We start from the raw sequence: 16,763 nt of genomic DNA on the forward strand, positions 1-16,763 counted from the left end.
TGCTGTGTTTCTGCAGAAAGCAGAGACGAGCAGCTACACCTCACTCCGGGCTACTTTTGCCGAAACTGCCGCCGCATTTAAACTGAAAACCAGTTTGATTGCAGATAGAGATGGGCATCCACGGGCCTGAGTGTGTCAGGGCAGCGAAAGGCCCCGCCCCGCTCTGGCTCCCGTTGGTGGATCCCGTGAGCAGCTGGAAGATCTCCCTGCCTCCCTCCCTCCCTCTCTCCCTCCCTCCTGGGGACTGTCTGGTATCCAGCTGGAGCTCCACCCCGCCCCGAGGCTCCCTGCGTACCTGGGCTATCCCTCACGCCTGTTTTTCATGAACTTACACAACCTTCATTACCCTTCAGCCCAGTGTCTCTTTGTCAGGCTTGCCCAGGTTCGGAAGTCGTTGGGATGGCACAAACGTATGGGGTGATTGGGTGAGACCGGGGCTCATTTTATGAGAAAACAAGACAGATGCTGGGTTTTGTGTCACAGATCTGAGCAGAGATCCCAAGCAGTGAAACAACCTAGAGATTTAGGTGTAACCACACAGAAAAATCAGTATTTGGATGAGCTTGGGAACAACCAAATGTCTAAAATACCACACTGATAAAGAAACCCCCAGCCCAGCTCCTTGGCATCAGGCAGCAGCAGAATGACACTGCCAATGTCCCAGGGCAGCTGATGCCAACCAGGACCCTCCCAGCAGCCAGAGGTTGCACCACACTCCCAAATGCTTCACCAACGAGCTTGGGGTTGCACCACAGACACAGGAAGAACAGAGCTGAGATGGACCTAAAGGTTCATCCCTTTACTCCAGGCTGCACAAAGTTTCACTTCAGTCATTTTCTTCCATAAATCCACCCAAGATTCTCCAAGGTTTCTTCAGATTATGGTTGTCAGGCCCAGGTCAGTGACAACCCAGGTAGAGCAAAATCTCGAATTCATCAATCCTTTGAATTCTTTAAGCCTCTCTGCACCACCATTGTGACTTTTTCCTTTTAACAAGGCCTTCGAGCATGAAACACGAAAAAGCAAGAAGCAAAAAAGTCCTCAGGTGGTCAAAGATTCATTACAACAGACAGAATCATTCCCTTTATCCTCTCTCCAGCCCCCACTTAATTGAGTAGCCTGATAAATTGATGAATTACAGTGAAATGATCTTGGTGTGATGCCTCTTGCTGATGAATGAAGAATATCTTGCCAGAGTCCCCTGGTTTCAGGTGATGGATTTGAGCCCAGGCTGCAACACAATTCCTTGTGACTGACAAGCTCAGCTATTTGCACTATTAATCTTGATAATATTTGATTGAATAAATCCAAGGTCATCATTTCCTAGGTGGATAAATTGCTCAAAATATCACCAGCCCTCCAATTACTTCAAACTGCATTAACAAAAAAAGGTGAAGAATATTCACATCAGAGCTGCCGAGATTTCAGCCTCGTGGCTGGGAAATATCTACAACCCAAACCAAAGCTTTGCTGGAGCATGAACGAGCAACTGTGGGGTTCCATTTGTCATCTCACAGCCCACAGCCCTTTTCCTGCAGCCCTCAAACCTCAGGGACACAGACCCCTGGGGAGTAACATTGCTCATGTTCAGTCACAGCCCAGCAGATTCTTTCTTTTTTGTGTGAAGTTTGATAGGAAGCAGCTTGGCTGAACTGGAGGGATTTCAAGACGTGGGAAGCTGGGAAAGGATAACTATTAATTGGCATAATTTTCTTTCAGCACATACAAACACTTTCTAATAGAGGGAAACATTAAAACTCCCATACTTGAGCTTTAGTGAATACTTTGGGGATGCAATCTGATTTTTCCTTCCCATCTTCTTCTTCTTCTTCAAGAGGCAAAAATGGGAGCAAAAACTTCTGCACCTTGGCTGCTCAGAACTTTCACACAGATCTCTGCACAGCATCAGCTGGATCGAAAGATGATGTGTCATTTGTGAAATATTCCAGTCCTTTATTGTGCAAGCTCCTAATTATTAATGTCTAGGCTCCGTATTTCTGCAGTGAGATTTATGATGTAACTCAAGGTGGTGGATTGGAACTCATTTTCCCTCAAAGCTGCAGATGGGAAACCACAGAAATGCTTTTTATCCCCTCAACTTCTGTAGTCTCTGGTGCAGAAAAACCCTAAGGAACAAACAAGCCCCTCAAAGAGGAATCTGAGGTGAAAATTATCCTTCTCTGCCTCCACCACCACCACAGTGGCAAAAATGTCTTTTAAACAGCTCCACATGTCCCCTGGGGGCAATCCAGACAGATTTTAGCAAAATTTCACTGTTGTGTCTGTTTATAGGGGATATAAACTGCATTTTTAAGGGATCTAAACTGCACTAGTGCAGGCCTCCTTCCATCCCACTGAGGCTTTTCAGGCCAGGTGCAGAATGGGGACTGCAGCAGGAACAGAACACAGCTGGTGTCCTGGGATCAGGAGAAAAGAGGCAATGATGCAGAAGCCAGTGACCACACATAACCCTTGTGGAGGGAGCCAGAAGCTGTCCCCATGGAACAATAGCAGGAAACTCTGTCACTGAGCTGGCCTGTCACAGAGCTGGGCATGGAAAAGTCCTGCAGGGGAGAAGCAGAACACTCCTGGGTGTAAAGGGTTTCACTTCTTCACGTGATTCCCACAGCAAACCAAAAGGGAAAGATTTTAAAACCTTGAAATTAAGATGGTTTTGGAGGTAAAAGCATGGTTGGAGAGTCAAATGAAGTTAATCCATTCTTTTTCCAAGGATACCATACATTGGGAAAGCACACAGAGTGAGCAACCAGCACCTGGACTGGTGGCACAGGCTGCTCTTACTGGTCTAACAGGGCTTAACACAGACAGCTTGTGCTCCAGAAAATGCTCATATTTATATATTCACATACATATGTATCTACATAGAGACATGCTGCTCCCATGTAATGCAAACAGATAATAAACCCACAACATTTTTGGCTCCAGGATGTGGGATTTAAATTTAAAAAAAAAAAATTAAAATTTTTAAGAATTGCAGTCTGCACGTGCTGCAGCAGAAGTTGCATTAAAATCTGCACTGCTGTTCCCAGTGAGTTATAGGTGCCTGCAGAGGCAGGATAATGGGATTTCACCGTGTTTGGTTCCCTCAGAGGTAACTGCACTCTTATCAGGAGATGCAGGATATGAGGCTCTGACACGGCTCTGATTCATGCTCTGGAATAAAGCAGACATTTGATGGCATCTGCATTGCTGACTCAATTGCATATCTAGTGCTGATCTTGTTGGTGCTGGGAAAAGGGATTGGGAGGGAAAAGTGCTCCTGTTGTCTGCATGCCACGGCTTTGCTGTTTGCCTTAGGGCCTCACTGGTAAAAATAGGTAAATAAAGAAAATAAATGTGTTCCTGCCTCTATCCCACATCCACCAAGGCAAGGCTTTCAGCTGGTTTTCTCCACCCAAACTTGGCAAAGCAACTTCAAGGAAAAAAGGCAATTCCAACTGCTCTGTTTTCGGAATATATTTGAAATTAAAAGAAAGTAAACCTTGCCCCATCTTCTCCCTGTACTTTAGTCCCAGCCAGTCTCAGAACAAGGTGGAAGACAAATATTTTCTAGTTGAGGCTCATTCTACCTCCAAGTGGTTGTTTCCGAAGTCTGAATGTTTTGGGTTTTTTAAAAGTTTCATCTCGGGCACATCTAATTTTCTTCCTTCTGGGGAATAAACAAGAAGAGCAGCAGCCCAGCAGGTGATGAAACAGATTCTTCTCCAACTCTTCAAGTAGAAAGTTGAGACCAAGAAGGTGACAAGGAAGATAAATGAACACCTTAGAGGATGCTAATCACACATGGGAGTGGTGATTTCCAGCACCTTCTGCCTCCTCTGGTGCTCTGGCAACCCTTGGTGAACATTCACAGCCCCATGTGCCAGACCCAGCACGGGATTGCTGCTCCTGTTCTCTTCCTGCCCTGCCTTCACCACCAGAGCTGTGATGGATGTGGCTCCTCAGCCTCTTCTTCTCCCAGAGAGGGGCTGTGGCACCTTCTGTGCTTAAAACTGGGTGATGTAGCAAGAAAATAAATCTACAGCTGCATTTTATAGAATCAGCTGAATTTTATAGAATACAAACATGCAGTGGCTTGTGTTGGAAGGGAACTTAAAAGTTCATCTCATTCCAACCCCCTGCCATGGACAGAGACACCTTTCACTAGACCAAGTTGCTCCAAGCCCCTCCAACGTGGTCTTGTGTGGAGGCTCATCCTCATGGCATGACCCAGGATGGGTTATCCACGTTGGACAAGGATGACATGAGAGAGGACTCTCTATGCCTCGTGCCCCTCTTGATATTTTACTCATCAAGGGTGCAACCAGCACCTCAGGGAGGTCAGGCTGAAGGTCCTCTGGTGTCCTGGTGGAGCCACTGAGCAAGAGCCAGAGCCTTCCCCTTGCAGCTCCTCCCAGCCCTGCCCAGCAGAGCCTGCACTCTTGGCATACACAACATCCACCCTGGCTCTGGAGACCTCTGGGATGATCCAGCAGGAGACATTCCCCACAGGCCTGTCTCAACTCCCACCCTCCCATGTGGCCTGTGGCAATGGCCCCACCAAACCCCAAACCTGAAGGAGCCAGAGGATTCGCAGCAAACAAGAACAGGCCTGGGGTTGACAGCCTCGATGCCCAATGCCAGGGCTAAGCCTCCTTTCCAGGGAAGTCGTGTCTCATCAAGCCTTGGCTGAGCACTGGCCCAGGCTGGGGCTTGCCCAGCTTCCCAGGGCAGCCTGGCTGGTGACTAATTAGCCGTGATTAATAATCACCTCTTCCCTCCATCATGGCACTTCTGCTGGCAGCCACTCATTTGGCACAAAGCCCCTTGGGTTCCCTTCCCTTGGCGACCCCACTGCTCCACCAAGCGTGGTCAGAACTGGTCCAGAGTCATCAGGGATGGACAAGGAGCCTCTCATCAAACCTCCAGGTTTTTGGGAGCTGCCTCCAACTACAACCACCACCAGCTGTGCCAAGCAGCCAGCCTGTGCATTCCCATTTGGAGATCCACTGAATTTGCCCCATCCCAGTTCAACTCTACTGTTTAATTAATCACAAACAGAAATTCAGGGGAGGGTGGCTGCTCTAGGACAGCACACAGCCATTAAATAAAATATAAACACCTCATCCATACTTAACATCAGGTTTGATCTACGCTGTTTTCCTCTCCTTTTTCAAGGTGATTTGCAATTTCTTTGGTTGCATTTTGGGAAGGGGAGGGCTGACTTACTGCATAATCTCATTTTTGATCTATTATTAAATGCCTGCTTTCTTTTTTCTTTTTTTACCCTTTCTCTAGGAAGCCAGAAGCCCCAGCAGGAATTACAGCCAGAAAGGGAGGTGAACTGTGAAATGAAAGCTGCAAGAGAAAGAATTGCTTGGGCTTTTGTTTGAAATTTTCAGAGTTTTCTGATTTTTGGTTGGAAGAAATCTCAGATTGGCAAACCAAGGCCAGAGCCAGGACTCAATGGAAGGCTGGGACAAGATCAGAGCAGATGAGGGCAGTGGCACTCAAGGCAGCCAGGAACATCAGATTTTTTACTATTTTGAGACCATCTGAAGGTGGATCCGTTCCTAAGGCCACACTGGAGATGCATCAGGGCTGATGAATGATTTTCATCACCCTTTTTGCCTCCTTCCAGCTCCTCTGCATCGCTAACAGCAATTCCTCCTTCTGCCCTATTTCAGAAATAAGGACTTTCTCCTCCTTTGGCACCAGGACACGCTCCCACCTCCCAGCCAGATGAGTCAAAAGCCAGCCTGGCTTTGCTGCCAGCTCCTGCTGAGAGCTGGATGCTCCCCTTGCCATGCCAGCCACTTGGCTGGCCAGCAAATGGTCCCCTTGTGGAGCCACATGGCCAAACTGGATCCCCCAGCTCCCCAGTGGAGCCTCTGCTCTGATATCTGGAGTGGACACAGGCTCATACAGAGATCATCCACAGGCAGCCCCAGAGAAGGGCAGATGCTCGTTAACATTTCCTATTAATTGAATTAATTAGTTTAACAATTTCCTGTTAATTTCCTATCATAATAATTGCCTTGTTAACTAATAGGAACAAAGCCATCATTTAACCACCAGGAATGTGAGTCAGTGACAGTCACAGCCACCAAAGCTATTTCTTGGGAAAATAATAGTTTTTTGAGTGCCTTTGTTTTTAAAGAGTGGCCCACGCAAGCAGCTGAGGGTTTTGCAGCTGAACTGGACAAGTTCAGACTCATTCTGAAGGAAAAAGCATCCCTGGGCCACATTCCATAGAAAACTCTCTGATTTTTCCAAGGGAATACAAAAAGGACACACAGCCCAGAGAGCAGCTCCATCTCCTTCTACAACTGGACATCCCAGTTGTAGAAAATCCAGGGGATGGTTGGGAAGAAACCCCAAAAATGGCACATCTGGAAAGAGCCATCCCTGGCTGGGAGCAGTCAGCAGGTGATCTGACAACCTCAAGCATCTGAAGGACCACCAGGACCTCTCCTGGTCCTGCAACAAGAACCATAAAAATCCTGCTTGACCATTTCCAGGCAGGTGCTTCCAGGACCCACCAGAGACCAACTATAGATCCAAGAAAAACCAATGCTGATATGGGACTGGAAACCCTTTCCTCATTCCCAAGGGAGACAGAAAAATAGATGAAATGAAGGAAACAGTTGTGAACCTTCGGTTCCAACTCACCCAACAGTCACAAAATCCTTTTTGGGATCCCCAGTGACCAAATCACAGCTGCCACAAAAACTGACGTCAGTGATATGGGAGCAGATGTTCCCTCACCTTCATATTTTTGCTGGATATGAGTGATTCAAGTTTCTGGGCACAAAACCAGTTGGCAAGAGCCTGTTCCCAGAGATGTATGCCTGCTAAAAACACCAGAGCTGGATGCCACTGTGACATGAGGGATGTATGTGCCACCTCCTTTCTCCACCTCCAGCCTGAATCCCATCCTGCCTTCCCTTAAACTCAGCAAAAAGGAGCCAAACCAAAGCAACTGTCTGCATTTGGCTTTATCTGCTACAAAATGTCAAACTCTTCAACAGGAATTGCAATTTTTCCATCCTCCCTCCCTCCCTCCAAAGCAGGAAGACTGGTACAAAGCAGCCAAAAATGTATCAGAAAAAAGAAAGCAGCCACAAATGGACTGAAGATGGAGGTTCCTCTTGGGCAGCAAAGGGTCCTGCAGGGGAAAAGCCCACCCGAGTTTCTCTACATTCTCTTGCGTCACCTCTGAATTTGCTTCCCATGCATCCATTTATATGAAAATGTGAGTGTGGCACACTGTGGAAATATTATGACTAATGGATGGAACCTGTGCAATGTGTCAAAATCTTCCCTCTCTCCTCATGTAACAGCATTTCACAGGCACTTGAGACATCAGCACCTACATTTAATCTGTTTTCTTGTGAGAGGATGGAATGCATTTAATGAATTACAGAGCTTTTATGTCTCACCAGTAAATTCTACGCTGGCAGGGCAGCAGAGAAGCCACAGGTTCCCCCAGGCCATTGCTATGGGATCAACAGGTTCACATCCCCCCTTATTTATTTTAAAAAACACATGGGGCACAACACATCATTTAATTTTGATTTTTAATTATTTTTTTCCCTGCTAATACCCCATTTTCCCCATCTCTGATCTTTGATAGCACTGGACTGCATCTCCTCCTCACTCCTGCACACACCCAGTGCCCATCCTGCATTGCTGGGACTGCACAGGCTCTCCCAGCAGGGAGAAAGCTCTTGCCCAAGGTTTCTCTGGGACCATTTATAATCTCCTAACAATGATGTGTACCAGCACCTCCACCCCTGAAATCCCCTCAGCTCCTGCTTTGGGCAGGATCACAGGGACACAGCTGGGCTCCAGCACCCGGACCTGGCCAGGTCTGCAGCAATGGGGACAGGCAGAGAAACACCTCAGCACCTTCTGCTTTTAGCAGGGATAAAATTATCCATTTATAGTCTCCTAACAATGATGTGTTCCAGCACCTCCATCCCTGAAATCCCCTCAGCTCCTGCTTTGGGCAGCCACATTCCCAGGATCACAGGGACACAGCTGGGCTCCAGCGCCCAGACCTCGCCAGGTCTGAAGCAATGGGGACGGGCAGACAAACACCTCAGCACCTTCTGCTTTTAGTAGGGATAAAATTACCCATTTTCCCTCCTTTTCAGCACCTTTTCCTCCCGAGCCGAGCCGCGCTGCCCGCGGAGCCGGCGCATCCCCGGGCGGAGCAGAGCGCAGGGCTCCGGCTGACGCACAGCCCTGCCAGGTCAGCCATGCTCACACTTTCCACGTCTGCGGCATCTCAGCCTGGAGCAGAAACCCTGCAAAGCCCCTTCCTGCAGCAACCCAGGCGAAAAACACACGGAGGAAAGCCCGAGGGAGGCAGAGGACAGAGCAGCCTCCGCGGGGAGCGGGGTTTGCACGGAAGAGCAGAAGTTTCTTTGCTCGGCCACTGAGGCACATTTGAAGGTGAAGGTTGGACGGGGCTGTGGGAAGCCCGGACTGCCCAGAGCAGAGCGGAACACAAAGAAACCCAGCCCCAGCATGATGAAATTCAAGTTTATTTGCTTTAGCTCAGGTCCAACTTCCCTCGCTGGCTCAGGAAAAATTTCTTTCATGCTGCTCTGTCTGGGAGCTTTCGTGCAAACCAGGTTTTTAACCAACTCAAAACACAACTCCAGAGAGATGGCGAGTCCTGAGCACCCCGAGATCCAAGGAACCGGGACCAGAGCATCCTGACTTCTCCAAGTCCTTTTGCTCTGCTCCGGTTCTCATCCCAGACACGGAGTTAACGCGGCCGTAGCTGAACCATGAAGGCACCGCGACCCCGGCGCTGCCGAGATTCCGAGATTCCTCTTTAAGGGCAGCCAAAACCATTCCTCTGCTCCCGGGCATCGCTCGCCTCCCCTCTGACCATTCCCGGCTCCCCTCCCTGCAGGGATTTCTCCTCGTTCCACAGAAGCCCTTCCAAAGCCTCCAATGTTCCCCATGGCCCAAATTGCCAAACTCGAACGCAACTTTCACCGGGGGCAGAGCAGCCCCCACCCGCTGGTTCATCGCAGCCGTCACATTAAACCTAATTTATGTTGCACCATCCCGGCGCAGCGGGAGAGGAGCCGCTGCCACCCCAGGGCCACCGGCACGAGTTTGCCCCAACTTTGGGGACCTGGATAAAAGCCCACTCCCCCCTCCAAGAAGGCAGCTGCCAGGGTTCATCCCACTGGAAAAAAACCCAGTCCCCAAACACCCCCAGTCCCAGGGACATGCTCAGCCCCCGGGACATCTCCATCCCGGAATAGGGAGGGGAAAGGAGAAGGATGGGTCCCCTCCAAGAGGGACCCATCCCGGGAGGGGCTGGTGCTGCTCCCCGGCTGGTCCGGGGCGCCCCTCCTCTGGGGCGGGGAGTGATGATAAAGTAGAATAAAATAAAGACATAAAATACTTAAATAAATGGGGGAAATTTAAAATAAAAGCTAAACCAATAAACTAAAAATTTAAAAAAACAACAGCAAATAAATCCAATAGAATAACATACCATAAAATGAAATTCAATAACACCGTGCCGTCCGAAGCATCCCGGGGAGCAGCGCTTACCTGGCGGAGGGGCCGCGCTGCCCCGCGGAGCTCCGCGCTGTCCCTGCGGCCGCAGCCCGGCGTGCGGAGCCCGCGGAGCCCCCGGCCCCACTCGCTGCATTCTGGGAAGCGGCGCCCAAAAATGGGGGCGCGGTGCCCTCTGGTGGCACCTCCCGCGTGTGGGGTCCCCTCGGGTGGGAAGGGGCGGGGGGTGAGCCGCAGGGTGATTTGGGGTGCTAATAGGGGGAGGGTATAAATGTATATCGCTGTATGGCTATGAATGTATACGCGACGTTATATACATGTGTGTGTGTATATATATAGATATATAAAAAACATATGAATAAATATTCATATATATTCATATATGTACATATATATATATGTATTTTTATGGATATCTGGTATGCATATATTTTATGTATGTATTTATTTTTATATATATATATGTTTGTGTTTGTGTACAAACTTAGAATCCCAGAATGCTTTGCTTTAGAAGGGACCTTAAAAATCACATTATTCTACACCTCTGCCATGAGCAGGGACCCCTTCCACTGTCCCAGGGTGCTCCAAGCCCAGTCCAACCTGGCCTTGGACACTTCCATGGATCCAGGGGCAGCCCCAGCTTCTCTGGGAATTCTATTCCAGGGCCTTCCCACCCTCACAGGGAAGAATTCCTTCCCAATATCCCATCCATCCCTGCCCTCTGGCAGTTGGAAGCCATTCCCTGTGTCCTGTCCCTCCACCCCTTGTCCCAAGTGTCTCTCCAGCTCTCTTGGAGCCCCTTTAGGCACTGGAAGAGACTCTAAGATCTCTCTAGAACCTTCTTTTCTCTGTGCCCATTTCCAGGCAGAACCTAAAACACCTCTGGAAAATAAATGGGAAGCCCTGGTTTGGAGAGGAAGGGGCAGATGTTGGGGCACATCAGCTCTTGGGGTGAAACTCGTGGCTGGAGGTGTGAGGTTCAGAGTATTCCCCTTGTGAGAACTTGTTAGACACACAGACAGAATGGTCTGTAGTTATAGAAATACATGGATTGATGGACTGGAAATGTATAGATTGATGGATTGGAAATGTATAGATTGGAAATGTATGGATTGATGGACTGGGTGTACCCGTGGGTGTTGCAGGAGGATGTGGGGCCAGGATGGGTTTGGGGACTCTGGGTCACAGCCCCACTCCTGACTCTTTCTGCTTTTCCCCACAGGCTTCTCCTCTCCTCTGTGCCCAGGCTGCTTGGAAATGTAATTAATGCATCTCAGGTGGGTAATTAATTCATCTTGGGTGGATAATTAATGCAGCTCTGTGGCAGAATCACCTAAATATTAACGAGACTTTGTGGCTTGACCTCCCTGGGTCAGCACTTCTCTGCTGAGCCCAGCACTGGGATCCTGCTCAGAGGCCAACCAATAACCCAGCAAAACCCTGGGGAAACATGATCCCAGTGGGATGATGATCCTACATGGTGGGATCACCCAAAAATGGGATTAAAGCTCAAAATACCACTCTGAAAGTGAGACCTCACAAGCCTTGATCCACATTCCCAATTTGCATCAAGATCCACTAATGTAATTCCTGGCATTGTTTTCTGACAGGAGAAGCAACTGCAGGTCATGGCCAAGACCTGGGAAAGATCCACCTGTGACAGGAGAGGGGAATTTCTGAAGGACTCTGAGGCACAGCAATCAGGTGTGTGCACACCTGGAACTCATCTCTCTCCTTTTCCATTGCAAGAGAAGCCTCACAGGAAGAACTTGGCTTTCTGATGCCACCTTGTGTCTGCTGCAGATGTGAAGTGACATTTCAGACCCTGCCAGTAGCTCGTTCTGACTCTAAAAGCTTCTTTTTCAACCCAATTCCCCATTCTGCAGCCTCTATTCCTGTGATGTCTTTCTACAGGCTCCTGTTTCTTCCCAGGGGCAGGGATGTGACTCTGGACAATCAGGGGCCCTGTCCCAATCAACATTTTGCCAAATTCTGGGGTGGGCTGCAAGTATTCCTCAAATCCCAGGAAATCCTGTGTTTTCCTGGTGTGTTTGTCAAGTCTCATGTCCAAAGCAGCAATGACTGCTCTGAACAGCTTAAATAAAGCAGAACATAGTGAATGTCCCCGGGGAGTGACCAAGGATGGGGATAGGGGCTCCTTTATGAGACATTTTGCCTCTAACTGGTTTTCCTGGAACCATTTCCTCCAGCTCCAGGTGGCAGCTCAGGCACAGATAATCCAGTGATGGAATTTATGGAGATTACAAAGGCTGGAAACATTTCTATGGAACATCCAGGTCTGGTCAGACGGACAGGGAAGAGCAAAGCCAGCAAGGAGCATCTCCTCTCCATCACCTGCAGCTCCTGGGGTACCTTTTGGGGGGAAAATTTCATCTTTTCCACTTGATTTTCATCAGCTCATCAGGGATGGGCACTGCCAGCACACCAGCTAAGAGGTTTATGTCTGTTATTCCCTAAAGTTTAGCCTTTGGAATCCAAGAGAGGGAAGTGGCTGCATCTGTAACTCACTGGAGTTTCCCTGCAAAACTCTCTCCCCAAAATGCCCTGCTGCTCCTCCATTATTTATTTGCATGACCAAGAAACCATTTCCTTTTCCCTTTCCTTTCCTTTCCTTTCCTTTCCTTTAAATTTCCTTGAAATTTCCTTGAAATTTCCTTGAAATTTCCTTTCCTTGAAATTTCCTTTCCTTTCCTTGAAATTTCCTTTCCTTTCCTTGAAATATCCTTGAAATTTCCTTGAAATTTCCTTTCATTTCCCATTTCCCATTTCCCTTCCCTTCCCCTGTCCAACAAATCCCTCCTCCAGCCTGAAGATCCCATATGGACCCTATAGGATGGGGAGATGCCTTCCTAACAGTCTTAGTGGGCCCATAAAGGGTGTGTGGATTTGTACTTGTGCCCTTAGTTGTGTGCACACTTGGGAATGAACCAAAACAGCAAAACCTGACCCTAAAAATGTCCCAAAAGCTTCTTGTCCCCATTTGACACCTGAAACAGTCTGGGGTATGTGGCCATGGAGGGAGCTGGGCCATGATGGGGGATTGAAATCCTGGGGAGCTGAAACCGGGGACAGGGCTCTGCTCCCTCCTCCTGGTGCTCGTTTCACAGGAGCTGCACCTGGAGGCTCCCTCGTGTCCCTGGTGACACCCACAGGGCTCTTGCTGATCTCTGGGGTGGTGGGAGACACCAGCCACCCATGCACAAAAGAATTGCTTTCCCCCAGCCCTCCTAGAGGCCAATTTGTGACAATTGAATTGTCCCAGATGCCCACGGGGGGTTTCTCCCGGGTGGTGCTGGTCTGGCCCGGCGCTCAGAGGAAAGGACACGGGACTCCTCCTGCAGGGTCACACGGCCGTGGCTGTCCCCCACATCTCCCCCCAGGGCAGGACATGGAGCAGAGGAGGGGACCCTGCAGCCCAGGCACTGCAGGGCACCAGAAAAGTTGGGAAAAGCATAAACGAGTACGAAGCTCCAGGAAGCGCCGGGTTTGATGTGATTTCTGCACGTTCCATGATTCTCCAGCTCTCTCACAGTGTCCCTACAAACCACATTTGTAGGGGAATTTCTGGCCTCTGCAGGATCCCAGCTGCAGTGGGATGGAGTGACTCGCACGGGAATGCCACCCTTTCCCTGCCGTATCCATGGATGTATCCCCACGCCGAGTGCCGGTCCCCAGTGCCACCACCCCACCTTCCTGCGTGTGTGCTGGTGTTCACAGGGGTCCCAGGATGAGGGAAGAGATGAGAATGTTGACTCCATGTTTCAGAAGGCTTGATTTCTTATTTTATGATATATATTATATTAAAACTATACTAAAAGAATAGAAGCAAGGATTTCATCAGAAGGGTGGCTAAGAATAGAAAAGGGATGATAACAAAGGCTTGTGACTGACCCAGACAGTCCAGACAGCTGTGATTGGCCATTAATTAGAAACAGCCACATGGACCAATCCCAGATGCACCTGTTGCATTCCACAGCAGCAGATAACCATTGTTTACATTTTGTTTCTGAGGCCTCCCAGCTTCTCAGGAGAAAAAAAATCCTAAGGAAAGATTTTTCATAAAGCATGTCTGTGACCCTGCGTGCCATCCCTCCGTGTCACTCGTGCCGCCGGTGGCACCGGGAGCCCAGGGCTCGCGCGGTGCGCAGGGTGGCACTGTTGCCTTAAAAATCCCCTCTGTTCCTCTGGGGACGTCGCTTCTCTGGGCTGGATCTCCGCAGCCGTCCTGGCCCTAAGGAAGGAGCCCCCGTGGGCTCCCCATGCTGTGCTCGGTGTCCCAAGCTCACGCTCACACAGGCGGGGGTGACCCCGCGCGTTTCCCTGGGGATTTTCCTCTTCCAGGGTAGCGCGGGGGTTTCTGCCCCGCGGTTTGGGTGGAAAAGCTGCGGCGGATCCTGCCAAACTGCCCCAAGGGCAGATGTGGGGCACTGCCCTGCATCAACCTCGTGCCTTCTCCCACATCCTCCCAAATCTCCCAGCTCGAACCACTGGAGGATTCTGCGAGCATCCCAAGCACCAATTCCTCACCTGAACGAGCATCCCTCCATCCCTGCACAGCAGAACATCCTCCCCGCTGCTCCAAGAGCTCTTTCAAAGGACCCCAATCCCCCCCTGTCCCAGGATGGAGGAAAAGCATTGAAGGATGGCTCATCCCTGGGAAAACGGGATGCAGGGGGAACAATTGTTGTCCAAGGAGCTCTGATTACAGTGGGAGCAGAGGAGGAGGAGGAGGAGGAGAAGGGGCTCTCCCGATGCCAGGAGCTGCTTGAGTCAGTATTGGGCACATGATCTCGTGGGACGGTGCAGCTTTTTCTGCCCCTGCACCGCCCCTGATCCGACTTCTCTGACTGATGCAAAGCCCCGGGAGGGTCTGGGGCAGGAGCAGCATTGGGAATTCGATTTAAGATTTACGGCTGCTCGAGGCAGGAACGGAGATGTCCCTGTAACACCCACTGTCACCGCCGGGGCTCCTCCCTCCCGGGCTTCCAGCGAAAACCAAAACATTTTCATTCCTGCCAGTCACAGCTTTTCCAGCAGCAGCTGCTCCGCTCGGGGATGGAAATCCCTCCCCAGCAGCTGGAGGGAGCAGAGTCCCGCGGACAGGTCGGGAGGGTCACGGGCAGTGAGTGACAGGGGTCAGTGTTTTTGGGGCGCCCGGGGGTGACCCGGCACCTGTTAACGGCCGGCACCTCCTCATTGTGCCGCCGCTAATTTCTCACAGCTCTGGAGGCCGTCGCTCCAATTAGCGCCCTGTCCCTTCTCCCCGCTCCCGGACTAACGAGCTCTGGCAGGATCCGGGAGCTTTGCTCGCAGTTCAAGGCTCCCAAAGACCGGGGTTAACCCTTCACCTGCCCGAGCGGCGCTGCTGCCAAGGTCGGGTCACCCAGGCAGGGAAGAGCCAGGAGTTTTTGTGGAACGAGCAGGTTCTTCGGGATTGCTTTTAGGGAGAAACATTTCAAGTGGAGAAAAAGAGTTGAAAACTAAAGGTGGTTTCTGGTTTTCACAGAATCGTTTAAGTAGGAAAAGACCTCTGAGATCATTGAGTGCAAGTTTTTACTGATCCCATAGGGACTCCGCCACCTCCCTGGCAGCCCCTCCAGTGTTTTCTGTCAGGAAATTGCTCCTGATGTCCAACCCGAATCTCCCCTGGCATAGCTTGAGGGCGTTTCCTCTCATCACTAGAAGTCCAAACTCTTGCTTAGCCCCAGATTTTATTCTCTTCCAGGAACCAGCACATCGATGGCTCTGCTCCCTCTCTGCATTGGTGCCATCGTCCGCAAGGGCACCTCATCCTCAGAGTTTGGGGACCACCAAGAAAGCCCCAAACCCACCCTGCAAAGGACAACTTGGGAGCTGCTTGCCTCCCAAAAATTAAAGCTGAGGAACAAGTTAACTTTTCCCTAACCCCCCTTTCTGCAGCCAAACAGATGTTCTGTGTCTTTTGGCAGGGGCTGAGCCTTACAGATCAGAGGGCTTTGAAGGCATCGGTGGGGGAATGTCGGGGCTCGTCCCTTCTGGCAGATTCCAGGTGGGATTTGGAGCTGGATTATGTTGCAATTCAGGGCCTTAAGGGATTTTTTCAGCACGTTCTCCCAAAGGCAGGAACCCTTTGCACCAGCACTGAACAGGAAGCAGTGGAGGATATGTCTGCACCAAACAGGATTATGAACATATTTATATTTAAAGTATTGCATTACAGCAGCTTGGGAAGAGGCTGGCAACCATTTGGCACTGCAGATCCATCCTTCTTCAGCTTTCCCACCATTTCAGGCATCAGGATAGCTCCAAGTTGCTGAGCATTCATGCAGCACTCTCCTGGGAGACCCTGGAAATATTTTAAGCCAGCTCCTGGGATGGAGAGGCTTTGAAATGCTGCAGGGGGTGTGTGTGGAGGCAGTAAATGGGGACAGGAAGCAAAGGGGAAGGGGGAATCTCATAAAACCCAAACTCAAGGAGATGGGTGAGGAGAAAGCAGCTTTCCCCACCTGGGATGTCCCTGTGGGATGAAGGGGGAGCAGGAGATGCAGTGGGGCACCAGCAGCAGGATGTGGGTGCAGGGCAGAGGTGGCACACAGGTGCAGGCACTGAAACTGGAGCCTGAATATCAATCCAAGGTGTCTGGAGTGTTATCATAAAAACCAGTCCGACCGGCAGCCGAGGGCGTTGGATCCCAGCCGGTCACGCTCCAGGGACGGCGGCTTTATCCCACTGGGCTGGAGCTCTGAGCTCGAGATAACTCCTAAAAGTGACTTCTTATAAAACAGTCCTTCTATTTCCACCTGTTTTGTTCCAGCCTTTTGTTACCAGTGATTTCTTGGAGTAGGTTCAGATTGGATATGAGGAAAAAATTCTCCCCTGTGAGGGTGGTGAGGCCCTGGCACGGGGTGCCCAGAGCAGCTGTGGCTGCCCCTGGATCCCTGGAGGCGTCCAAGGCCAGGCTGGACAGGGCTGGGAGCACCCTGGGACAGTGGAAGGTGTCCCTGCCCATGGCAGGGGAACAAGATCAATTTAAGGTCCCTTCCCACCCAAACCATTCCATGATTCAGTGATTTTGTTGCCTTTAGGATTAGTGCATTGCCAGATGCTCTTCTCCCTTCAAACTGGGGAAAAAATGACAACAGGGGCAGGAGCTGGCAGAGCTGAGAGATAAAGCTGGCCCCAAAACTGCAACGGGGTGTTAAAGAGGGTCAGGA

At 50.3% G+C, this 16,763-nt stretch overlaps 1 protein-coding gene across 4 annotated transcripts in view; it reads right to left on the reverse strand.

The window, feature by feature from the left end:
* Positions 1-9,703, reverse strand: part of EXTL3 (exostosin like glycosyltransferase 3) — a 148,901-nt gene extending 139,198 nt beyond the window's left edge. For 2 of the 4 annotated variants that reach the window (XM_071447874.1, XM_071447845.1), the window contains exon 1: positions 9,586-9,703. The gene's annotated coding sequence lies outside the window, so the exon portion shown is untranslated. Of the gene's footprint in view, positions 1-9,526 lie in introns of all 4 variants that reach the window. The other 2 variants (XM_071447883.1, XM_071447852.1) reach the window with 1 other exon arrangement.
* Between the last annotated feature and the right edge of the window lie 7,060 nt (positions 9,704-16,763).

This window comes from Agelaius tricolor, unplaced genomic scaffold (assembly GCF_023055355.1).
Source record: "Agelaius tricolor isolate 1412-34295 unplaced genomic scaffold, bAgeTri1.0.p SCAF_1, whole genome shotgun sequence".
NCBI classification, from domain to species: domain Eukaryota; kingdom Metazoa; phylum Chordata; class Aves; order Passeriformes; family Icteridae; genus Agelaius; species Agelaius tricolor.